The sequence below is a fragment of the Pseudorca crassidens genome, chromosome 7 (assembly GCF_039906515.1).
Source record: "Pseudorca crassidens isolate mPseCra1 chromosome 7, mPseCra1.hap1, whole genome shotgun sequence".
Lineage (NCBI taxonomy): Eukaryota > Metazoa > Chordata > Mammalia > Artiodactyla > Delphinidae > Pseudorca > Pseudorca crassidens.
Window position 1 is genome coordinate 36343112 of NC_090302.1, and position 26339 is coordinate 36369450.

The window sequence follows — 26339 nt, forward strand, 5'->3', positions numbered from 1 at the left end:
TTGGTGGGCTTTCTATGTCAGTAACTTTTAGGAATGCTGTATAATAAGTAGATCATAGGAAGGAATAGCAATGATTTACTTAACCACTTTCATATTGATGGATACTGGTAAGATTTTCCTAGTTACAGACTATGCCAGACAATTTCTGGAGGTCTGGAAAAGGAGGTTGGTACTTTAACTTTTTCTTTGATATATTATAAGAATAACCACTTATTAACCCCCTTTGTGCCAGACACAGTGCTAAATTTTTTACATACATCGTATAAACTTTGCAACAACCTGTGTCATAGGTGTTAACACCCCTTCCCAGGTAAGGAAAAAAATTGAAGCTCATTTGCCCAAGGTCTCACAGCCCATGAATGAAAGAACAAGGGTTACAACCCAAGCCTGTGTCATCACAAAACCTTGCTCCTTTTCCACTTCTCATTTCTAAGTCTAAATATATTATTAGCAAGTAAAAAAAAATTTTTTTTCTGCCAGTGATGTTGTTAGAATTAGCTTGAATATAATTTTCATGTTCTAATTTAAAATTCACTTCTTGTTTATTTGTAGTTCTGTAGTTTTCCTCTCTGTTGCTTTTCATGCATAGCTCTATTCTGCGTAGATTTGAAATATGGCAATAGGAATTGGCCCCTGTGGCTCATTCTATCTCCTATTCTAGTTTGTGGGTTAGAGAGTAGCAGTATACTATGTAGCAGTATTCAAGACTGAGAGAAATTTCTATTTAATGATTCTTTTTTTAAATTGAAGTATAGTTGATTTACACTGTTGTGTTAATTACTGCTGTACAGCAAAGTGATTCAGTTATATATATATTCTTTTTGTAAAAAAATATCTTCCATTATGGTTTATCATAGGATATTGAATATAGTTCTTTGGGCTATACAGTAGGACCTTGTTTATCCATCCTATACATAAAAGCTCACATCTGCTAACCCCAACCTCCCACTCCAGCCCTCACCAACCCCATCCTCCTTGGCAACCACCAGTCTGTTCTCTGTGTCTGTGATTCTGTTTCTGTTTCATAGATAGGTTCATTTGTGTCATAGTTTATTTACTTTTTTTTTATTTTAATTTTTTATCTGCACTGCACGGCATGTGGGATCCTATTTCCCCGACCAGGGATCAAACCTGCACCCCCTGCATTGCAAGTACGGAATCTTAGCCACTGGAATGCCAGGGAAGTCCCTGTGTCATAGTTTAGCTTCCACATATAAATGATATCATATGGTATTTGTCATTCTGTTTCTGACTTACTTCACTTAGTATGATAATCTCTAGTTGCATCCATGTTGCTGCAAATGGCATTATTTCGTTCTTTCTTATGGCTGAGTAGTATTCCATTGTATATATGTACCACGTCTTCTTTATCCATTCATCTGTCCATGGACATTTAGGTTGTTTCGATGTCTTGGCTATTGTGAATAGTGCTGCTACGAACATAGGGATGGACAGAAGACCTAAATAGACATTTCTCCAAAGACGAAGTACAGATGGCCAATAGGCACATGAAAAGATGCTCAACATTGCTAATTTTTTTTAAAATAAATTAATTTATTTTTGACTGTGTTGGGTCTTCATTGCTGTGTGCGGGCTTTCTCTAGTTGCAGCAGGCGGGGGCTACTGTTCGTTGTGGTGCACAGGCTTCTCATTGAGGTAGCTTCTCTTGTTGCAGAGCACGGGCTCTAGGCGCACGGGCTTCAGTAGTTGTGGCTCATGGACTCTAGAGCTCAGGCTCAGTAGTTGTGGTGCACGGGCTTAGTTGCTCCGCGGCATGTGGGATCTTCCCAGACCAGGGCTCAAACCTGTGTCCCCTGCATTGGCAGGCAGATTCCTTAAGCACTGTGCCACTAAGGAAGCCCCAACATCTCTAATGATTAGAGAAATGCAAATCAAAACTACAGTGAGGTACCACTTCACAACAGTCAGAACGGCCATCATTAAAAAGTCTTTGAATAATAAATGCTGGAGGGGGTGGAGAAAAGGGAACCCTCCTACACTGTCGGTGGGAATGTAAGTTGGTGCAGCCACTGTGGAAAACAGTATGGAGGTTCCTCAGAAAACTAAAAGTAGAATTAACATATGATCCAGCAGTCCCACTCCTGGGAATATATCCAGACAAAAACTATAATTCAAAAAGATACATGCACCTAATAATAATTCTTAAGCTTCTGAGGTCTGCATTGTAAAACTTATTACCTTGTGCATTGCTTTGCCCTCCCCCAGGCCGTGGCACTCTAAGGTAGTGAGAGCAAGAGAGAGGGCATCTCTACCCAAGCAGGGGACGATGTCAGGCCTCTTACCTAGCCAGCTGGGTAGAGGGAACTTTTTTCCTTCCAGTTAGGAATGGCGTTGACACTTGCCCCACCCCCTACCTCTTTGGCTTTGTGGAAGTAAGTGAATCTGAGAATGAGCGTGCTTTCCTACCTCCAGGCCTTTTGCTCAGCTCAGTGAAAGCTCTTCTCTGTACTGTACTGTATGTCCTGAAGCTCTTCCTGCTTGTAAGGGGATTGGGATGAAGTGTGGGGGGAGAAATCTTGAATACTTGATTTTAGAGTAGTGAACCTGAGAGGATCTATTAAAAACCATTCACTTACAGTCCAAGTAAAACTTCTTGACAAGCTATTTTAGGGTCAACCTCTGATATTTAGGCCTTGTTTCCCTTCCTAGGTTGAAAGCTGCCTGAAGATGGGGACCATATTTTTGCTGCCTTTACCCTCCTTCCAGCACCAAGCTCAGTCTGACAGCAAGTAGCATTAATTGGCTTATCACTCATCAGGTGATAAGTGAACAACATTGGATTTTAGAGTGTTGCCCTTAGAAAGGTTTGAATTCAGGTGGAAAGGATTAGTTACCCAGATGGAGGATAAATATTTTACAATTAAGGATGTGCGAATAATTTTAGGCAAGATACAACAGTAACTGACCAAGCTTAGGTAGATTTTCCTCTTGAGTTGATTTTACATACTGGCATTTATATTTGGTCTCACTAACATCATCATAGATAACCAAGAATTGATATAAGAAGATATTTTAATTGTAAGATTTGTTGAGAAAAAAAGCAGATAGTATACATGTGACCCATCTGATGCTGGGTGAGAAGTGGCATCTTCGATAGTAAGATTGACGCATGAATTCTCTCACTTTTCTTGCCCTGATCAGCTGAAATGCCAGGAGGGGGAGGGAGGGGCTGGCCATGTGCCACTGCAGCCTAAGTGGACTTTTAAGTAGCCATTCCTGTCCTATTTGCTTCCTCAATGTTTAGCTGTGTAGGGGCAACCAAAAGGGAAAAAGGAAGGGCCTGACTTTTTGCTGGTGGTAGAAGCTGCTTTCTTTCAGATCTAGCAGATCAGGAAACAAACTTCAAAGATTAGTGACCCAGGTTGCCATGGCAAGGCTAAAAGATGGATGATTATTCATTTTTATATTATTTATTCTTATGTTCCCATTCTTTTTTTTTTTTTTTTGCGGGCCTCTCACTGTTGTGGCCTCTCCCGTTGCGGAGCACAGACTCTGGACGCGCAGACTCAGCGGCCATGGCTCACGGGCCCAGCCGCTCCGCGGCATGTGGGATCTTCCCGGACCGGGGCACGAACCCATATCCCCTGCATCGGCAGGCAGACTCTCAACCACTGCGCCACCAGGGAAGCCCATGTTCCCATTCTTTAGTGCTAATCTTATTGTGTCTGTTTCCTGCTATTGATTATGCTTCTGTAAATTAGAATATCTTCCACACATTACAGAAGGAAAAAATGGATATAAATGAATCTAAGATGATAATTCAAAATATGCTATTTAAGTTTATCATTACTATTTTAATAATGGGCAGTCATGTTTCAGAAAAGGAGCTGAGTGGTTTAGCTCTTTCCAAACTGAATTGGGCTGTCTTTTCGTTTGGATCATGAGTTTCATGTCAGCTTTCCCATGGAGATCATTTAGTACATCCCTGGATACTTTACAATGAACTTTCCCCAATTTTTTAGTTTTCTACTCACTCTTCACATTTTGGTACCTTCCTCATAAAAACAAAACAGAACACCCTGCTACCACTTAGGAGTGATCAAAGCCTAATTTTAGTGGAAGATTCATCTATAAAACGTTATTACACAATTATGAATATACCCTCAGAAGGCTATCTTTAGCATTAGGAGCTGACAGCATTATGTGGGAAGCTTAATATTTAAATGAATTGTTTTGCGATTTTGAAACAGGCGATTTTTTTTTTTTTTGAGGCAAGCCAGAGAATTTTTTTTTTAATTGAAGTATATAGTTGATTTACAGTGTTGGGCTAACTTATGCTGTACACAAAGTGACTCAGTTATACACATATATACATTCTTTTTTTATATTCTTTTCCATTATGGTTTACTCCAGGAGATTGGATGTAGTTCCCTGTGCTATACATTAGAACCTTGTTGTTTATCCATTCTAAATGTCATAGTTTGCATCTCCTAACCCCAAACTCCCAGTCCATCCCTCTCCCTTCCCCCTTCCCCCTTCCCCCTTGGCAACCACAAGTCTGTTCTCTATATCTGTGAGTCTGTTTCTGAAACAGGTTATATTTTTTAAGAAATAAAAATCTCTAAGTCCTGCTAGGTAAGAAAACACAGAATTGCAAAGAACTAGATTATATTTGTTGCCTAGAAAACCCTACTCTTCTTACGAGGGCTTATCTGTTTCTGAAATTTCTATTACTATCATTTTGATACAAACACAAAATGTGACATAATTATGTTGGAGGACTGGGTGAGATAGGAAGTGAAACAGGAGGGATGGAAGAGTTTAGTCGTCTGATAGTGGCATGACAGAAATTCAATAAATAACTCATAAAATTTGATAGCCAAACAATCATCATATATGCATATTATGTAGGAAAATTGAGGTCAGTACTGGAGGAAATGCCTAGAAGATTTGACGATACTTGCCTCTGGGAAGGGAGACTGGGTTGGGGGGGGCGGGCAGTGGAAGAGTTCTTTTTTCATCATAAACCACTTCATTCTTTTTTATTTTTTAAACTTATGTGCATGTGTTACTTTTACATGATGGCATTTCACAGAGTTGACTGGGAAATGCGTCTTTATAGAATTGGTTAAAATATAAGGTAAATGAAGGGCAGAGACCTTGTCTTATTTATCCCATGTCCCTAGGATAGACTTGACACAGTGAGGGTTTGATAAATACTTAATGAATGAAGCAATTGCAGAGATGAAATTTCTGGAGTATGAATGAGATTAGAACCTTCAGGATAGAAGACAAATGCTCTCCACTGAGCTGTAAACTACATAGAGCAAGGGGTCTTGCTTGCTTTTTGTTGTGTCTTGTACATAGGTGTCTGGTATAGAGTAGGTGCTCAGCAAATGCTCAGGGCTCTCTTTAAAATAGACAATTCAAGAATTATAGCCTTGAGGGCGAGAAGTAAGGGTACTTCCCTCAGCTTGTGTATTGTTGCATCTATCCAGCTGAAGCATACTCCTTGCCTCACTTGGTTGATCCTTTGTTAGGCATAAAATCAGAGCTAATCAATTGCACAAAGTCTTTGTATATTCAGTAAACTTTTTTAGTAGGGCTTTCTATGTACAAAACTTGGCATTAGGCTCTATAGAGGTTATAAAGATGAATAAGGCTCAGTGTCTGACTCCAAAGAAAATATAGTCCAGAAGGGGAAATCAAATTTCTATGTGTTTAACTATTATGTACAAAACATATTATGAGGCCTAAGCAGCTTGTGTGGGAGAAAGGAGGAAGGCATAATTAAATCTCACAGAGGGTGGGAGGGTAGAGAGACTGATTAAAGTGCAGACCAGGGAAGGGAGGGGATGAATCAGGAAGGCTTCCTTTGCTTTCTGTTCCCCTCTCCTCCCCACCTCACCCCCGCCTTTCACTCTTTTATTTCCTTTCTGCCTTCCTTTGTTTCTGCATTTACCTAGTGCCTGCCATGAGCCAGGAAACGTGCTACCTGCCAGAATTGAAAGATAAATTAAGGATCTTATGGTCTGGTTGGAGAGACAGACATGTAACCAAAAAATTACAGTATGATGAGTGCGATGAAAGAGTTCTAGCAAAAAATTAAGGAGTTAGGCAGTGTCTCACAGGAAAATCAGCAGCCTTGGTTTGAATAGAAGTGTTATTTATAACACCATTTCTTGAATTACGATGTGCCAGGCACTGTGCTGTGAGCATTTTTATATATTTACTCTTAATAATAATCCTCAGAACAACTCTGTGAAGTAGGTATAAGTAGATATTACTCTTCCCACTTTAGAGATGAGGAAGGCATGTGATATGTTAAATGACATGCCTTAGACCACATATTCAGTAAATGACTGAACTATATCTAGGTCTGACTCCAAGGTTTATTCTATTCAAGAAACAACTAGAGGAATCCTTATATATTGCTGGTAGAATTGTAAAATGATACAGCCACTTTGGAAAACAGTTCCTTAAAAGGTTGAGTAGAGGTACATATGACCCAACAGTTCCACTCAAGAGAAATGAAAACAAACATCGACCCAAAAATGAATGTCATAACAGCACTATTCACAATAGTTCTGAAGTGGAAACAACCCACAGGTCCCATCAGTTGATGAATGGTTATCCATACACTGGAATATGTAGTCATAAAAAGGAAATGAATTGATAACATGCTATAACATGGATGAACCTTGCAAACAAACATTAAGCTAGGTGAAAGAAGTCAGTTACAAAGACCACATTTTATGATTTCATTTATATGAAATGTCCAGAATAGGCATATATACAAGTTAGATTAGTGATTGTCAGGGGCTCATAGAAGGGGAAAAGGAGGTAATGGCCTGGGGTTTCTTTTTAGGGGGTAATGAAAATGTTCTAAAATTGATTGTGATGGGTGCACAACTTTGTGAATATACTAAAAAAAAAACACTTTTAACTTTATACTTTAAATGGACGAATTGAATGGTATGTGTTTAAAACAAAACATTGTTTAAACAAAATAGTTTAAAACAAAACATCCTGAGACTCTGAAATTGAATTTTCTGCTCTAGGTAGCTAGAAGTATCATTACTTATTGTAAAAATAAATAAGCAACTGATCATCACTTACAGAGTAAGACTGGCTTTTTCCTCGCATGTTATTTATCAACATTTACTTTACGTTAGTGTCTTTTTTTTTCCAGCTGCTTTGGGTGTTAGTTGCTGCATGCGGGCTTTCTCTAGTTGCTGCATGCGGGCTTTCTCTAGTTGCAGCAAGCGGGGGCTACTCTTCGTTGTGGTGCACCGGCTTCTCATTGAGGTAGCTTCTCTTGTGGAGCACAGGCTCTAGGTGCACAGGCTTCAGTAGTTGTGGCTCACGGGCTCTAGAGCACAGGCTCAGTAGTTGTGGTGCACGGGCTTAGTTGCTCCATGGCATGTGGGATCTTCCCGGACCAGGGATCGAACCCATGTCCCCTGCATTGGCAGGCAGATTCTTAATCACTGCACCACCAGGGAAGTCCCTAATAATGTCTTAAAGTGTATTATTAGCTAATAGAGTTTGTCTAGTAACTTTTAAGTAAGATTTCTAAAAATAGTGCAGCCTGTTTTGTAAGTTCATTTGGAGAAAGTTTGAAGCATTGAGAATAGATGTGTAAATAAAGTTGGGTTTTAACAATTGGTTGATACTTAAATCTTTGGAGCAGACATATGGAAATTGTTGGTTGTTAAAACTCGGAACCTTCCTGGCACTTTTCTTCAAAGCCATGCCATAGACTCTGGTATCCCGGTAGCAGTTGTGAAGGCTGCTGCAAGTGATGTGATTAAAACCCAGAGAGATCATGTTGCAGAGTGTAGCAGCCCCCAGGCCAAGTATTGGGTAAGGCTCAATATGTTTTCGTGTCCTGCTACAAAATCAGGCACTTAAAAATAATTCTTTCTGCTAGAGTGAAAGGAAAAGAGCCCTGAATAAGCAGTAGATGGGAGCAGAACCAAAAAATTAGACTTAAGTGCTGAGAGTCTCTTTTGGACAGTAATTACAGTGACAGTTACTTATAAAGTACAGGCAAGTTCCTGGGGGTGGATTTTTAAAAAGTCTACCTGTCTGTCTTATTGTAGAATGAACAAAAAAGTAGCTGTTTGGTTTTTTTATATTATTGATTGAGTTCAGATGCTTTTTAGTATCTATGCCAATTATTTGGATTGTGGTGGCTGGTAGGCTAATTAAGTTTTCAAAAGACTGATTTGGAAGGGTTGTTAATACCTCAGAAAATGGGACCAGATTTCAGAATAATTAATTAAATTTATAGAATACCCACTATGTGCAAGGGCCTGTACCAGTGTCCTAAAGAATCTAAAAGCAGTGTAAGACCTAGCATCTTTTATCTGAATTTTACTGTCTCCTTGCTGGAACTTATAAATCCATCTGCTGCAATGCATAATTGAATTCTCCCTTGCTAATCTTTGGATTATCAAAGAGATTCTGTCTGAGACATGACTTCCATCTTGGCCCACTTGTGACCCTAGTTAATCACTTGACCTCCTTGGGATGTGTGGACAGTAGTTGTTCTAAGCCTTGATCATCATCTCATGTACTTAACTGGTATATAAAAAGCCCTAGGTAGATCACTGAGGCATGAGGTTCAGTCCTTACCTGCCCAATGCTGTCCTTGAGCCAGGCCAGGTGAGTGATTCTATCTATGTCTCTACTCCCAGTTCTCTGTATGTGTTTGGGGGAGGATGGGATGGAGAGGAGAGAGACATCACCTTTGAGGGGTTTCATGAACGAGCCAGGTAAGCGCTCATAGGTTGGTCTCAACTGCCTTCTCCAAGGTACTTTTGTCAGAAGCCATTACAGATTTGGACTGGAGCTTAATAACAAAAAGAATGGAGTAAAAATATCCCTGCCTACACTTAGGCTAACGGTTGCATCTTAGCAGAACATCCTAACAGTTGCCACCAAGATTATTTTGTAGACAGGGTCTCAAAGGAGATAGAAGATAATGGATAGTTAACCTCAAGAATCCTGCTCATGGTCATGGGGGTGCTGTTGGAGTCCTCTTTTTTTTTTTTTTTTTGGCCTTGCTGTGTGGCTTGTGGCATCTTAGTTCCCCAATTGGGGATCGAACCTGTGCCCCACCTGCAGTAGAATCTAGGAGCCCTAACCACTGGACTGCCAGGGAATTCCCTCTTTTTTTTTTTGAGTCTTTTTTCTTGAGTTTGTTTGTCCTATTTGGTCTAGTATTCCTAGGGATACTGGGAGCTAGCCTTGGAGTTAGGCCCTTTTTTTAATGAGCAAAAATAAGAAAAAAATTTCCTCCTGTTACCCAGGGATTACCATTGTTAGTATCATGGTGTATATTCTTCTGAACGTTTCCTTTGTATATCTGTGTACACATATACATATTTATTTAACCATCATGAAAGCATAGTATTCATATTCTCTATTCCGCTTTTTTAAAATCTTATTTTATTTATTTTTAAAATAAATTTATTTTTATTTTCTTTTTGGCTGTGTTGGGTCTTCGTTGCTGTGCGCGGGCTTTCTCTAGTTGCGGCGAGTGGGGGCTGCTCTTCGTTGTGGTACACAGGCTTCTCACTGCGGTGGCTTCTCTTGTTGCAGAGCACGGGCTCTAGGTGCACGGGCTTCAGTAGTTGTGGCATGCGGGCTCAGTAGTTGTGGCTCGCAGGCTCTAGAGCGCAGACTCGGTAGTTGTGGCACACGGGCTTAGTTGCTCCACGGCATGTGGGAACTTCCCAGACCAGGGCTCGAACCCATGTCCCCTGCATTGGCAGGCAGATTCTTTACCACTGCGCCACCAGGGAAGCTCTGCTTTTTTTTAAGTTAGCATTTAATTTCAGTAAGTTTTCATCTCATCTAATTTTACCATATTCAGATTTTTCCAATTCTCTCCCAAATATCCTTTTTAACTAGTTTATTTAAAGTAATATGCAATCGTATGCACATTGTATCTATTTCCTTTAATTTCTTTTAATCTAGCACAGTTCCTATCTTTTCTTTTTCATTTTATAATAATAATAACACTGACTTATTGAGAACTTCTGCAGAACCAACTTTTGGATGAGCTGATTGCTTCCTGTGATGTCTATCCCTTGTATTTCCTGTAAACTGCCAATTATATCCAATAGTTTGATGGAGCGAAGGAAAGTATTTTTTGCTTGGATGCCAAACAGAGCTTATGTCTGAATTTCACAGTGTATCACATCAGAAGTCACATCTGGTTGGCCCACTGTTAACGATGCCAAGATTGGCCATTGGATTAAGGTGGTGGGATTAGGTCTCTTTACAGTGTAGTTAGGTTCTCCGTGCAACCATAGATAACGTGGGTAGCGTTACTTTGGCACTTTACAAACCCCCATCAACCATGCACTTAATGACTTTAGCCTAATTGGTGACCCTTGCCTAAATCAACAGTTTTATGGGGCTTGCAAAATGATGTTTTCTAATTCTGAAATTCCTTCTGTATCTATTAGCTGGCATTCTTCTGCAATGTAGAACTAGGGCTATTCAGTTACTCTAAAAGGTAGGATAAATGCATGAGTTTTAAAAAGTTGCTATTAAGGGACTCCCAGATTTTCATTGATATGTGTTTTGGTTAGCTACAGTCTTTTCTTGTTGTTGTTTTTAATGCTTAAACTGGTAAAAGTTTGGCCAGTGGGAGCCGCTTTTTAATCCTTAAACTGGTAAAAGTTTGGCCAGTGGGAGCCGCTTTTGGTCCTGTAGAACAGGTTTCAGAAAGCATGTGGTGCTTAGGTTGGTGCTATTGCTCTCCCCATTGTCCACTTTTGTAGCTCAAAACCTTTACTTTTAAATCCTCAAATCTTTGGGAATTTCCTGGCGTCCAGTGGTTAGGACTCCACGCTCTCACTGCCAAGGGCCTGGGCTCAGTGCCTGGTCAGGGAACCAGGATCCCGCAAGCTGCCTGGTGCGGCCAAAAAAAACAAACAAAACCAAAAATGAGTCTAGGAAATGCTTGAGAGGGGCTCACTTCATACTTCTAGATTAACCCACTACTATTACAATGCAAACCCCCATCCTCACATGTGCACATTGAGGAATAATTCTAACAGTGCTCAAAATGCCACATTTTCATGACAACTTAAAGAGCCTAACCACTTTTAAAGAGATGTGCACATTTTGCCCAAGTCTCTGCAGTTCAGTTTTGTGGTTTAATGCCCCTCATTTTTTATACCCAGATTTCGAGGAATATGCATATATCTCAACAATGGTTTTCTGCTGATGTTTATCTAAGAAGATAATATGTTAATGTTTCACAAACTCAGTAAAACATTTTTTTTTTTCAAAGCAATATGCAGAAGAGCTTCAGTTATTGATACATTCCAATTATCCTTGAGAGAACATGACATTTGGAAAACCATGCTGCATGTCAACAAAGAGGGTGTGGGTTCTAGATGGGCCTGGCACTAAGAGGCCTTATTACTGCATATGAAGAAATGGTGTTGTTTGACAGTGTCTTAAGGATATAACATAATAGCATGATAATTTGCTACAGGTGTGTTTATTGTGTTTTAGTTCCCTTTTAGGAAAGAAGAAGAGGTAGGAGACATGATCAGGAAGGTCTAGGATACCTAGGTCATGTGAGACCTCATAGACCAAGGAGTAAGGACTTCGTATTTTATTTTGAGTGAGAGACGGAACAAGATTTTCAAAGGAGGAATGACATGATCTGTCTGAACCTTGAAAAGGGTCATTCTACATGGAGAATCGACTGGGGAGGAGGTAGGGAAAGTTCATGGGGAAAGAGTGGAACTAAGACCAGTCAGGAAACCATTGCATTAGTTCAGGCTTTGGCTTGGGTAGCCTCAGTGGATGATGCTGAGTAGTTATATTTCAGGCACATTTTTGAAGTGGGACCAACAGGATTTGCCAACTCATCAAATGTGGGATGTGAATTAAAGAGAGGAGTTGAGGAAGATGCCAAGGGTTTTGGCCAGAGCAGCTGGTGAATAGTTCTGCCATTTACTGAAACTGGAGGCAGGTTTAGAGGAGAAGATCAAGAGCTCAGTTTTGGACGTGTTATGTTTGAGATGCTGTTTAGATATCTAAGTGATTTCGAATAGGTAGCAGAATATGGAAATCTGGGTTTCCTTGGGGTGGGAGGTGGGAGAGTCAGAGCTTGGAAGTAAAGATTTCGGTGTCATCAGCCACGGGACTAGTTGGGATCACTAAAGGAGTGAATATAGATAGAAAAGAGAAGTCTGAGGATCGATCCTCGGGACATTCCAACCTTTGTAATGGGAAGATGAGAATCCAGCAAATGGGACTGAGTGGCAGTCAGTGATGTAGGAAGCTTTTGTGAGGCCAAGTGAAGAAAAGGGTTTCACGAAGGAGAGTAGGGTCAGCTGGGTCAAATGCTGCCGGTAGATCAAGAAAGGTTAGGATTCAGAACTGACCATTAGATTTTGCAGTATAGTGGTCTCCGGGAACATGACAAATAATGTCTCTGCTTTACCTCACTACCTTTATCCTTGTGGACTTAAAACACTATCTGATATTCTTGGCAGTTGCTCAGAAACTTCTCCACTTCACCGCTGTTTCAACCTCGACGTCTTTGTGTTTCCTAGTTCTAAACTACGGGCTTCATACCCCAACTTGAGCCCTCACTTCTGTTCTCTTCCCTCGATTTCACATACTTGTCTGACTCTTCCCAAGATGTTGCACATCTATTTTCCCTTATAATGCTCCTGATCTGGTTCTCCCTCTGGTCCCAGCACTTTCTGCTAACCATTTTGGGAGTTTGTAACTATTTTGGGTGTGTCATGGACTCCTTTGGTAATCAGATGAAGTTTATAGGCCCCTCTCCAGGAGAATACTTTTAATTGCATAAAATAAAATACATGAGATTACAAAGAAAACCAATCATACTGGAATGTAGTTATCAAAATATTAAAAACTAATTTGTGATAAAAATATATTTGTTATTATATTTAATGTATTAAATAACACATTCTAGCAGTGGGCCTAAGAGCTATTGTAAATTTAGAGTAATGATAAGTGTAAATGATATTGCAGTATACCTCCAGCAATTGTATTATATGAAAATATATGTGGTTTTTATTAGAGACAAAATCGCAGGTACTGTCAATCCTAATGTGGTTTGTTGTTGTATTCATAATAGAGTGGATTTTTTACATTTAGTTTCAAGTTAATGAAAATAAAGATAAAATTTTATTCCCATGTAAGTCTTGGTTAAGAACCTAGAGAGAGAACTATCATGCAGGTGTGAGGAGAGCACTGAGTGCTCACCAGGTGGAGGAGCAAGCCTGGTCTGCATGGAAGCATCCTGCCACATTTCTCATGGGGAGTGGAGGATTCAGACATTGACTTTATGCCTTGAGTAGTAGAGTGCCAGGGTAGGTTCTTGAGCAGGAATAATAACTTTATAAAATGCATTTGAAAAAATCAGAAAACCCATGGTAAACACTGTCATTTAATGTATGTTTGGCTAGATTCTTTCAATTTTCAAAAATTGGCTCCTTTATTTTAGTATAGAAGGTTTCTTCTTTTGCCTCTGTGTGCTTCTTTCCCTGACTAGCTATCCAAAGTTGCTTACGATCTGTATTTTATTCTTCAGGAGTTCAGTTTGAGTGATCTGTCTACATTCTTTTCTTATGGGGCAGGGACAGCTGGAGAGGGAAACTGGTGCTTTTGTGCTTTCATTTGCCTCTAGGATGCTTCTGCATTGTTTTCCAGCAAAGGGCCCTTCCCTTTGTGGCAAAGGAGTGAATTCTGATATTCAGGGGAAAAAATCAGAGAGAAACCTTGCCCATTTAAAAATTGGGTTCTATTTTCTTCCTGTTGAGTTTTGTTTTTCGGTTTTTTCTTTTTGGCTGCACAGCTTGTGGGATCTTAGTTCCCCAAGGGATCAAACCAGGGTCCCGTTGTGAAAGCACGGAGTCCTAACCACTGGACCACCAGGGAATTCCCATTACTGTTGAATTTTAAGAGTTCTTTGAATACTTTTGGGTATCAGTCCTTTATTAGATACACATTTTGCAGATATTTTCTAGCAGCATGTGGCGTTGTCTTTTCATTTTCTTAAGTGTCTTTCACAGAGCAAAAGTTTTTAATTTTATTGAAGTCCATTTTACCATTTTTTTCTTGATGGATTATGCTTTGGTGTCAAGCCAAGGTCACTTAGATTTTTTCCTGTTATCTTCTAGAAGTTTTAGAGTTTTGTGTTTTACATTTAGGTCTATGATCCATTTTGAGTTAATTTTTGTGAAAGGTGTATGGTTAGTGTCTAGGTTCTTTTTTTTGTATGTGGATGTGTCTATTCACTTATTTTTAATACTCTCTTTTGGAAGAGATTTTTAAGTTGCTAAATAATGTATCTCAATCTTCATCTTTCCAACTACATGGAGTCCACGTTTTTGACAATGGTCCCAAATGGTGGTCTCCCTCATAGTTATTAGATGGTATTATGTGAATTATTTCTAACAAAGTTTCATTTTTCTTACATTGTGTCCAAGAGAAACACACATAACGTGATACGTTAAATACAACGGTTTTGCATAAGAGTAAGATAAATGTCTGTTTTGGTACCTCTTTGAAAGGTATCTAAATGTATGCTTATAATCATCAGTTCTTAGGGTTCTTTTCACCCTAAGAACTTCAGTATTACATGATATTAGACTAATAGGAGACTGAAAGTATAATTTTTACTAACTCCTTGAAACTCATCTACTGAATTTTTTTTTTTAATAATAAAGTTTTTTTTTTTTTTGGCGGTATGAGGGCCTCTCACTGTTGTGGCCTCTCGCGTTGTGCAGCACACGGTCCGGACGCGCAGGCTCAGCAGCCATGGCTCACGGGCCTAGCCACTCCACGGCATGTGGGATCTTCCCAGACCAGGGCACGAACCCGTGTCCCCTGCATCGGCAGGCGGACTCTCAACCACTGTGCCACCAGGGAAGCCCCTATAATTCAGATTTTTAAAATTATTTTATTTTTATTTTTGGCTGCATTAGGTCTTCGTTGCTGCACGCGGGCTTTCTCTAGTTGCGCCCAGCGGGGGCTACTCTTCGTTGCGGTGCGTGGGCTTCTCATTGCGGTGGCTTCTCTTGTTACAGAGCACGGGCTTCAGTAGTTGTGGCACTTGGGCTCAGTAGTTGTGGCTCACAGGCTCTAGAGTGCAGGCTTAGTAGTTGTGGCGCATGAACTTAGTTGTTCCGTGGCATGTGGGATCTTCCCCGACCAGGGCTCGAACCCATGTCCTCTGCATATTGGCAGGCGGATTCTTAACCACTGTGCCACCAGGGAAGCCCTCACCTACCAAATTTTTGACAGAATAGTTTATGTTGTGATTAGATTTGTCATTCTACTATCCCAGGAGATTTTAGTATTTGGGGACATTGTCGTATATATATTCTTTCTTCCAAATTATGGTTGTAGAATATGTTAAATGATGTTAACTGTTATCAGTACCAGTGGGAACTCTATGGTTTATATTATTCTCATCCATAATTGTAACTTTTTGGCACCTGTACCTTCCGCCATCTCATCCTTCCCAGAATTGTCATCCAGTGGCAAAAACTTGTTAAGCTTATTAATATTTCCGAGAAATAGAAATTAGAAAGATCTTTTGATGTGATCAAACTTTTTAAATTGTTTTTTTATGCTAATACTTTGTTGATAAATTTTCTTTTATTGAATTAGTTAAGGAATCAGGCTGAGTAGATTATAGTGACACACTATATTACATATGCTGTCAGTATGCTATATATATATATATATATATATATATATATACACACATACACACACACATATACTGTATGCTACAACTTTATTTAGTATTTTTATTCCTGTGTTTCAGTGAAGTTGTTTTCTTATTTTGATCCTTTTTATATTTTATAATCAATGTTATATAAAATGAGTTGGGAAACAACAGTTTATATTGGGAAGTTAAGAATAGTCACTGTCACTGGGATTATTGATTCTGTACATTTGAAGAAATTATCTGGTAAAGTTATCTAGTAAGGATTGTTGTGTGTTTTTTTTGGCTGCACTGCGAGCCTTGTAGGATCTTAGTTCACTGACTAGGGATTGAAGCTGGGCTCCCGGCAGTGAAAGAAAGCGCAGAGTCCTAACCACTGGACCTGCAGGGAATTCCCCTAGGACTTTTTATCCTTTGTAGTTTTTAATAATTTTCTCTGTTGTAACCAGTTATTTTCTCATTTTCTTTTTATGAATGCGTAAGAGTAATATATGATAAAAATCTGCCTTTGAAGTCTAAAAGAGTTATTTCAATAAGTGTAAAACCAAAATTTTTATTGTTAAGAAAATGTGTCAAAGTTTAGTTGGCAGCATTCTTTCTCAAGCATATAGAATAATTGGACATCTGATTTGATGGCATTGTAAATTTTATAATTTTATTTGTCAGTGTAATGTCCACAGGAGTGACAGGGGGATGTTTTCTTAGGTTCAACTAAACATTTGCACATTCAGACTGGTAAAACCACCATAGGTCTCACTTGGCAACATTTATTCAGAAGAATATAGGACAGAAGCTATAACTTATCAGTAAGACAGTGGGAGTCCTTGCAGCAGTTCATTCTTTCTGAAGTGATCTTCTCACAGCTTAGGTCTGAAGTGCTCTTCTCACAGCTTAGATTCAAAGAGATGAAATCCACATTGTGTGGTGCAGAGAACTCCATGGGCATAGTTTCCAGGATCTTTTGCCAGGACATGCCTAATTAGGTAACATGTCACCATACTCAGAGAAGTTCAAGAAAGTGGCTTCCTACTAAGTGGCTATTGTACTTCCAGTCCAGATGCAATTTACTAATATGGTAATTTCTATCTTAAGAAATGTTGCCAGGTAACATAGGTGGTATGCTGTTTAATCAGGTTAACAGGGATTAACCCAAGGTTGAATTCTCATACATTGGGAGAACGGGTTTTGCTCATCTTTGGTCCACAGTCATGCATGCTGATTTTTCATTTACACCTTCTTCTTTTAGTATCATCTTTCAGAAGGTTTTTCTTACTCCAAGATTATTTTTTAAATGTCATTTGTTTTCCTATTGGTTAGAAATGTCACTTTTGTCATAGAGCAGTTATTAGGAGATAGTTCTTCAAATTAACAAATGGTTGTGTATATTAAAAATGTATTTTTTAAATTAATAAAAACCTATTTATAATCTTACGATTGTGTATTAGATTGTGTTATTTGTATGCTGAAAATTTATAGGGTCAATTTTTTCCTCAAAGAAACTATGTGTAGTCTGAAAAGCAGTATACTTTTTTCTAAATAGAAGTTTGCCTTATTGAAGGCTGTTGTGCTTTCTTAGGTGGCCTTACTCTGAAAACTAACCACTTAGTGTAGTAGAAATTGGTGAATTAGGGGTTTGAATAATGGGGTTCTGGTTTCAGACCTGCAACTTCACTGATTGCTCCATTGTGCAAGTCAGCCTCTCTGTGTTTTGTTTTGCTCAAACTGCATGAATAACAATCCCTATCCTGCCTATTTCCGAGTATTGTTGAGGATTAGATGGGATGATGGATATAAAGGCACTTTTAACTGGTAAAGCCGTTTAAATATAAGGAATTATTGCATCTTAACTTTTCCTCCCTTTCTCTTGTAGGTAGTGTTGGTGCTTCTTTTCAGTGCCAGTCCATCCATCACGACCACATTTGTCATGATGACAGTGACAAGGTGAGGTCCGTGTTGATGTCTACAATGGTGAAAATGCATGCTGCCCTTACATCACTGGATTCACTTGCATAACTGGTCGTAGGGGCAGAAGAGTGTGACTTGGGGGGCACAATGTTGATGCAGAGAGCCTTGCTGGTTTGTGTGCCAGCTCACTAAGACTGCTCCAGAAAACTTGCAGATAATTCCCAGGAGGTGGGCTGGACTCCTGATAACGCATTTCCTTACCCCCATTCCTGTCTCTGTCACTGCGCTTCTTCTTTTCCTGCACAGCCTGGATGGATTATCTTAATATATGAACAGGTGCTCCCAAAGCTGATAACTATTTCATCAATTTGTGTCTGTTTTCAATTTGAAATACCTCAGACATTCCGATTTGGTTTGTTTTGTGGTTGATTGTATTATGGCTTATTCTCATGCTTACTTTTTTTTGGCTGTTTCCAAAGCCCAATTTAAATGTTGAGGAATGACGGTGGAACCTGTCTGATTCATGCAAAAGAATCCTGCTTTGGGCCTTTTTTATTTTTTAAATCAGGTCCAGACTTTTGGTATTTTGCTTCTGTTCTTTTTATCTCTAAAGAAACTGGTCTTTGGGGGCTTTCCAGTACTCATCAGCACCCTTGATGGCCCAGCCCTTGAAGTAGATACTAATGTGGGCTTGGTGTTTGGAACGTCTGGCTGCTGATATTGGATGGGCTTAAATTTAGTCTTTTCCATCATCAGTTTCCAGTGGTCTCCCTCCCATTTCCTGTGTCTTGTATGCAGGAATGTATCAGTCCCCTGGTAGTTTCCCCAGGCAGACCAATCCAAGTGCTGTTTTTCTGCGCTGTTGTAATCAAGATCCTCCTCCCTCATCCTGTTGGAGCTTGATCAAGATGTTGGTTGATCATTGGGATTTTCCAAATGGCCTTTTTGTTCTGTGTGTTGCTCTCTCTGTCTTTGTGAGCTTTGCTCAGTCAGATTTCAGTCTGTTTACAGAGAGAGTGGTATGATTTTAGTATTCCAGATTCTCTCTTATTATGATAATAATCCAGAGGCATGGGTTTAACTTTTAACTTCTTTTAGAAGCAAGCCACTGAAAAAGACTTCTAGACTATATAGTTAGCTCCCTAAAATTCAGTATACCACAGATTTTAGACGAGCATTTGAAAATAAGACTGATAGAAAAGGCAAAATCACTTTTGGTCAGTAATATTACAAAGAATTGTGTTACATCATTGTAAAGATGTTTGGGGGTTAAAATTTCTTTCCGCAGCTAGGTATAATATGCCTCTATCCATTGTTCATTTACAGTGGAGAAGCCAGACTATTCTCTGTTCTGTCTCCAGGTTTAGAGTCAAGAGATGAGATTTCTGTCCATTTCTGCCAGATACTTTTTATCTACTTTAAAATGTTTTTCCTCCTAATTTCTGAATCTTTGTATGACTCATCTTGTGCTTTTAGGATGGGATCTTTCCTGAAATACATGGGGGGAGGGCAGAGAAATTTTAGGGATTTTTGTCACTTGATCAGCAGATCAAAGAACTGTCAGAGACTGCTCTCCTCTCCTGCCTACCATGCATATATTTATGATGGTTTACCAGAGGGAAATGGAGAGAATGGATTAGGGTCTCTTGACTATATTTATAATTGATTCAACTGATTCAGTCAGCAAATAATATTTGTTGATAGGCAGCTATGTTTCTTGGCACTTAGGGAATATATCAGGATACAAAACAAAGATTGCTGTTTTTTCATGAGTGCAGTCTAACTGGGGGAGGCAGACAAAAAAATAAACATAACACATAAGTAATATAGTATGCTACAATAAGCACAATGGATTAAAGAAATGTACAGCAGAATAAGTGGGATAAGGACCACCATGAGTTGGATGTTACAGATTGCAGCTTTGAATAGGATCATTAGACATCATTCTGGGGAGGAGAGTGGTGGATAGGACAAGAATCAGATCTCTGTGTTTGTAGCAGCTTCTGACTTCTTTCTTTCTATAATAAATGGGTATTGGTTTTGCAAAAGCAGCAACAAAACCTGCTGCCTGATATCTGATATATGCCACTTGGATAGGTATGTGTGTTCTCTCTCTCTCTCTCTCTTTCTCTTTCCCTCTCTCTCTCTCTCTCTCTCTCTCTCTCTCTCTCTCTCTGAGAATTGAAGGGATTATAGAGCACAGCTAATTCAACCCTCTTTTTAAAATAAACTTGCAAGCTGTGACCCCAGTGGGAGAAGAGACTTGTTCAGGAGTCACCCTGGAGTGCTGCAGCTAGATCACATCTTCTGTCCCTGATACAAGCCATGTAAAGTAATTGTCTAGCTATTCTGAAAACATTGTCAAAACACATATTGATGCTTTGCTTATTATCCTCACTTAGCTTTCAGGCATGGTCCATTTCTCAGATTTGGGAACAAAAGTTGATTTTTCTTAAACATTGTCTGAATTTTAACTAATTCATGTGTGATGTGGGTGGAACAAAGGAGAAAAAGGGCCAGTCCATTTGTCGGACCTCCATTCTACAACCTTGGAAGTGGTGGCAAGCCCCCAAATTCCATGGTTTGGCTTGTTTTCCAACTTAAGTTTCTCTGCTGCTGTACATCGGCTTGTCACTACAGTGTGGGAAGGAGCTGTTTCCAGCTCTGAGGTTTACTGTTAACTACTGTGAGTTACATACTCTCATGTTCAGTTTATATTGGGCATAGCAATTGACACAAAGCCCTCCAGCAATATTTTTATATTCATTCACAATGTCATACCCTATAATTTCCAGGTAGCAAACACTTATTATATATCAATATTTGAGTACCTATTATGAACTAAGCATTGTTCTAGGCATTGGGGACAGTGTATTGAACAAAACAGACAGGAATCTTTACTCTTATGGAACTTGCTCTCTGTAAGTGGGTTAGGGAGATGGCAAGACATAAATAAAGATACTGTTAGTTCATTTGTGTTATGAAGAATAATAAATCAGGTAAGGGATATAGGAGTATTGGGAGAAGATTACCTTCTAAACACCCTTTGAAATAGGGGTTGTTTTATCCCCATTTGTAGGTGAGGAATGTGAGACATAGATTAAGTAGTTTCCCCAAGGTTACCCAGTTAGTAAGTAGTAAAACTGTGATTCAAACACAAGCTACCTAATTCCAGAGTCTGTACTTGACCATCTGAAGAAATCTGTTCCTAATGTAGCTTTACCCACTCAACTCTGACATGCTCAGGGGAAAATATCTTCAAGTGGAGAAGGCCCTGGAGAATCACAGTGAACCAAGTCACTTGGCAGGTAATCTTTGCCTGTCAGTTTTTTCTTGCCCAGCTCCTTTTGGCCTCCATTGTGATTCATGACTATTTGTTACTCCAGGCTTCTCTAACCTGACACCCCTGCCCTGATTCATACTCAGAAATCTGTGCTTCTTTATAAGAAACCTCACATTGTGTGTTGCTGTATTGCACTGATCAAATGTGATGGTTATGTAGAAGCAGTTTAAAAGTATAAAGAATAACACAAAAATGTGATTGTGATAGCATATTTATGTTTCACTTAGATACTGAAGTTAACCTAAATCAGCTAATGTCACCTTGGGATTATTAAGTAGTCATCTTCACAGTGAGAACAAGCTTGACATGGGGGAATAGGTCTGTCCTGAGAATGAGATAAAACATTGAACAATATGATAAAAGGAGACTATTCCTTCAGGTGAGATGAATTAATTTGTAGCCTCAATGGTACACTCTTTCATAGTGGCCTGGTAATACTTCTGGGAAGTCTGGCCATTTGAGAGAGGGAAATGGAGAGTTCTTTCTAAACTGCATGTGAATGGCTCCTCAGAGCAGAAGTCTTTTCTGGACAAAACTTCCTTTTGCTAGCCTTCAGTCCCTTTGTCATGGAAGACGGTACCAATCTGATTTGTGTACAGGTATTCGCACACAGACTGCTTTCAGAAAGATGGGAAATGTGCTATACTGGTTTTTCTTCCATGACTGTATACTTCCTTTTATCTTAATTTTTTAAGTTTTTAGTTTTTTTAAAAATTACATGTTGATTGTAAAAAGATATGCAGCACTACCTTCAATCCCTCTCCCCAGAAGTAACAGCAATTGGAATTTTAGTATTAACCAGATTTTTTAAAGTTATATTTGTATAAAATATTTTTCATCTTTTCAAACAGTGGTTTTTAGTATATTCAAAGAGTTGTTCATCTATCTCTACTATCTAATTTTAGAACACTTACCACCACCCCGCAAAAAACCTATACCCATTAACAATCACTCCCCATTATTCCTTCCCGCCAGCTCCTGGCAACCACTAATCTTTCTGTCTCTATGGATTTGCCTGTTCTGCACATTTCATATAAATGGAATCACACAATATGTGGCCTTTTGTGTCTGGCTTCTCTCACTTAGCATGATGATTTCATGGGTTTGTCTATGTTGTAGCATAAATCAGTACTTCATTCCTTTTTATGGGTGAATAATATTCCATTGTGTGGATCTAGCACATTTTGTTTATCAGTTCCCCAGTTAGTGGATATTTGTTTCCATGCTCTGGTTATTGTGAATAACACTGCTGTGAACATTTGCCTGTGAGTGTGTTTTTGTTTTCACATGATTTTAACAATTTGAGGATCTGCCAAACTTTTCCAAAGTGGCTGCACCATTTTGCATTCCAGTTGAGGGTTCCAGTTTCTTCACATACTTGCCAATACTTTTTTCCTTGTTGTCTTTTATAAATTGATTGATTGATTGATTGCTACTTTGGTTCTTCGTTGCTGTGTGTGGCTTTCTCTAGTTGCAACGAGCAGGGGCTACTCTTCATTGCGGTGCACGGGCTTCTCATTGCGGTGGCTTCTCTTGTTGCGGAGCACGGGCTCTAGGCACGCGGGCTTCAGTAGTTGTGGCACACGGGCTCAGTAGTTGTGGCTCGCGGGCTCTAGAGTGCAGGCTCAGTAGTTGTGGCGCACAGGCTTAGTTGCTCTGTGGCATGTGGGATCTTCCCAGACCAGGGCTTGAACCCGTGTCCCCTGCATTAGCCAGTGGATTCTTAACCACTGCGCCACCAGGGAAGCCTCTGGTTGTCTTTTAAATTATAGCCACTGTAGTGAGTGTGAAGTGGCATCTTATTGTGGTTTTAATTTGCATTTCTCTAGTGACTAACTATGCTGAGTATCTTTTTATATGTTTATTGGCCATTCCTAAATCTTCTCTGGTCAGTTAAAAAATGTCAGTTAAAAGTCCTTTTATTGTTCTTGCCCCTTGTGCTTAAAAATCTCCCTATGCCTCGTATTATTATTTTATTTATTTATTTCTTGCTTGCTTGCTGCGTTGGGTCTTCGTTGCTGCACGCGGGCTTTCTCTAGTTGCGGTGAGCGGGGGCTACTCTTCGTCGTGCTTCTCATTGCGGTGGCTTCTCTTTGTTGTGGAGCACAGGCTCTAGGCATGAGGGCTGCAGTAGTTGTGGCTCGCGGGTTCTAGAGCGCAGGCTCAGTAGTTGTGGCACACAGGCTTAGTTGCTCTGCGGCATGTGGGATCTTCCTGGAGCAGGGCTCGAACCTCTGTCCCCTGCATTGGCAGGTGGTTTCTTAACCACTGGACCACCGGGGAAGTCCATATGCCTCGTATTATATCGTTACATGTGTTCCATTAGGGAAATGAGGGGAAATAGAATATGTCATAAGTAAACATACCATCTTTCAATAGATAACACTCTTAACATGCATTTTTTTTCTTCAAATTTTTCTTTGCATTCTCTGCATGGTTAAAACAAAACTAAAGCACTGATTATTTATGGCTGTGTAATTAATTATCCTAAAACTCAGTGGTGCAAAGCATATCTTTTGGTATCTTTCATGGTTCTGGGTTTTCCTGTGCTCAGCTAGGTGGGCTCTTGCTTGGAATTTCTCATGCAGTTGCAGTCAGATGGTGGCTAAGGTTGGAGTCATCTCGATGTCTTCACTCACATGTCTGATGGTTGATGCTGGTTGTTAGCTGGGACTTCAACTGGGGCCCTCAGCCTGAGCACCTATATGTAGCATGGGCTTCCTCACAGTATGGCAGCTTTGATTCTAAGAGTGACTGTCCCAAGAGGACCACACAGGTGCTGTATGGCCTTTTATGACCCAACTTCAGAAGTCACAAAGCTTCACTTCCACCATAGTTACAGGCCTTACCAAATTCAAGAGGAGGGAGCATCAATCCTACCACTGGGGAGGAATGTCTACATAATAAGAAGAGAATGAAGGATGGGAGAACGTATCAATGGCCATATTGAAAAATATAATCTGCACATTATATATACATTAAACATCAGTTAAAATGTCTACATAATGTTCCACCATAAGGGTACATGGTAATTTATTTAACTTGTCTTCAATTGTGGAGCTTTAGGTCATTTTTTAAAAATTGTGCATTTATTCATTCAGCAAATATTTATAAGTGTCTACTATGTGCCAGGGATAACTGAGTCACCAGAGTACCATGGTGAAAAGACTGACAAAGAAGGTCCTTGTTCTTTGGGTGCTTATTTTTTGTGGATGGGACAGAAAATGAACTGTATATGTAAACCAGTAAATAATCAGATACTCTTAAGTACTGTGCAAGTAATTGGGCAGTTGGCTACTCTAGATTAGGTGTTAGGGAAGGCCTTTAAGAAGATGACACTTAAGCTAAGATCTGACAGATGGAAAAGAACAAATCGAGACAATCTGGACCATAGGAGAACATGCTAGGGAGAGGAAACATCTAGTGCAAAGGCCATAAGGCTAGAAATTGAAACAAACAGAAGGAAAGCTGTTGTGCACAAGCAAGGTGGATGAGGGTGGAAGTGGTGGTATGAGATGAGGTTGAAGGGGTAGGCACAGACTAGATCAAGTGGATCTTGGTAAGCCAGGGAAAGAAGTTTCAATTCTGCGTATTATGGAAGGCTTTTGGAAGGTTTTAAGCAAAGGAGTGATGTTATATTTTTTTAAATATCCCTTTTCCTATTGTGATAAGAATTTTTTTAAATTGTGGTAAAATCTGCAATATAAAATTTACCATCTTAACCATTTTTAGGTGTACAGTTCAGTAGTGTTAATACGTACATTCACATCGTACAACCAATCTGTAGAACTCTTTTGTGTTGCAAAATGGAAACTATATCTGTTAAACAATAATTCACTCTCTTCTCCCCCCAACCCTTGGCAGTCGCCCTTTACTTTCTGTCTCTGAATTTGAGCGCTCTATGTACCTCATACAAGTGAAGTCATATAATAGTTGTCTTTTTGTGACTGACTTAGCATAATGTTGTCAAAGTTCATCCATGTTGTAGCATGCCTCAGAACTTCCTTCCCTTTAAAGCCTGAATAATATTCCATTGTATGTGTATAATACATTTTGTTTATTCATCCATGGATGGCCACTTGGGTTGCTTCCACGTTTTGGCTATTGTGAATAATGCTGCTGGAACATAGGTGCACAAATATCTCTTTTAGACCCTGCTTTCAACTCTTTTGGGTATATGCCTAGAAGTGGAATTGTTAGATCATTTCTTTCTTTCTTTCTTTCTTTTTTTTCTATTTTTAATGTTTTGAGGAACCACTATTTTGTTTTCCAAAGTGACTGCACCATTTTACATTCCCATCAGGAGTGCACAAGGATTCCAGTTTTTCCACATCCTTGTCACCACTTGTTGTTTTCTGTTTTTGTTTTGTTTAATAGTAGCCATGCTAATGAGTGTGAGGTAGTATCATTGTGGTTTTGATTTGCATTTCCCTCCTGACTAGTGATGTTGAACATATTTTCATGTGCTTAACTGGACATTTGTACGTCTTTGGAGAAGTGTCTGTTTCAGTGCTTTGCCCATTTTATAATCAGGTTTTGGATTTTGTTTGGTTGTAGTTCTTTATATATTCTGGATATTAACCTCTTATCAGACATGATTTGGAAATATTTTCTATTCCGTAGGTTGCCTTTTCATTTTGAAGTAATCCAATTTATCTATTTTTTTCTCTTGTTGCCTGTGAGTTTCAGAATGAGCTCTTCCTTATATATGTCCTAAGATTATAATTGTTTTTCTTTTGTTAGAAATAAGGAAAAGGGACTTCCCTGGTAGTCTAATTGGTTAAGACTCCATGCTTCCAATGCAGGGGGCATGGGTTCGATCCCTTGTTGGGGAACTAAGATCTCGCATGCTGCTCGGTGTGGCCAAAAAAAAAAAAAAAGAAAAGAAATAAGGAAAAGACAAAATCTGACAAGAAATCCATAACTACTAAAGAAATCTAATTCCAAGTTCAGATAGCTAACCAGCAAATTCTACCAAACATTTAAAGGAGGCATAACACCAATCTTATAGAAACTCTTGTAGAGAATAGAAAAAGAGAGAATACTCTGTGATTCATTTTCTGAGGCTAGCATAATATCTGTAACAAAACTTGATAAGGACATTACAAAAAATGGAAAATAACAGCTAATCTCACTTAAGAACACAGATGTAAAAATTCTAAGCAAAATATTAGCAAACCAAATCCAACAATATATAAAAAGAGTAGTGCAGTATGACATGATTTTATTAGGAATGTAAAATTGGTTTAACCTCCAAAAAACAATCGAGGTAATTCACCCAGTAACAGAAAATCCATGATTATCTCATATACAGAAAATTTTGATGAAATTAAATATCCATTTTATGATAAACTTTTAACAAATTTGAAATAAGAAAGAACT

The 26339-nt window shown here is 39.2% G+C and overlaps 1 protein-coding gene across 2 annotated transcripts in view; it reads left to right on the forward strand.

Annotated features, from left to right (window-relative positions):
* Nucleotides 1-26339, forward strand: part of RNF38 (ring finger protein 38) — a 123481-nt gene that overhangs the window by 34409 nt on the left and 62733 nt on the right. For both annotated transcript variants that reach the window (XM_067743944.1, XM_067743945.1), the window contains exon 2: nt 17580-17650. The gene's annotated coding sequence lies outside the window, so the exon portion shown is untranslated. The remainder of the gene's footprint in view (nt 1-17579; nt 17651-26339) is intronic.